Genomic DNA, 577 nt, shown 5'->3' with positions numbered 1-577 from the left:
GCTGTTTGTTTCATGCAGATATTTTTTATGTATAGTTTCACAAAACTGAAGTCAAACCATTCTGTTTTTGCTTCAAATTTCGAAATTATACAATGTAATTTAGATTAAAAACTGCTCATGTTGCATGTATGCAGCATCTTTGGGTCATGATTAAAATGCAGTGGTTGCCTCTCATTTTAAATTGAAAGAGCACTGACAAAGCCTTAGTTTGTTTATATGAAGAGATTTATTTGATTTGTGTTACTTATTTATTTGATTTGGTGCTTGTTTTAAAATTTCAATTTAGCTTTGTTATTTACATTTAATTTCAATTTTGTCATTTAGCAGACGCTTTTATCCAAAACGACTTAAAAATGAGGACAATAGAAACAATCAAAACCAACAAAAGAGTAATTATATGCTATAAGTGCTATATTAGTATATTATTATCAGTGGTGGCTTGTCGGGGGAGGCAGGGGAGGCACAGCTTCCCCATAATTTTGAGGTGAAAATGGGAAGACGATTTAATGTTAATAAAATTCACAATTCATTTCAGTTCATGTCTCAGAATGTGTATTTTTTGTTTGTAATTTCACAG

This window comes from Sinocyclocheilus rhinocerous, unplaced genomic scaffold (assembly GCF_001515625.1).
Source record: "Sinocyclocheilus rhinocerous isolate Xijiao unplaced genomic scaffold, SAMN03320098_v1.1 scaffold278, whole genome shotgun sequence".
In the NCBI taxonomy this organism is placed as follows: domain Eukaryota; kingdom Metazoa; phylum Chordata; class Actinopteri; order Cypriniformes; family Cyprinidae; genus Sinocyclocheilus; species Sinocyclocheilus rhinocerous.
This window is presented reverse-complemented; position numbering follows the sequence as displayed.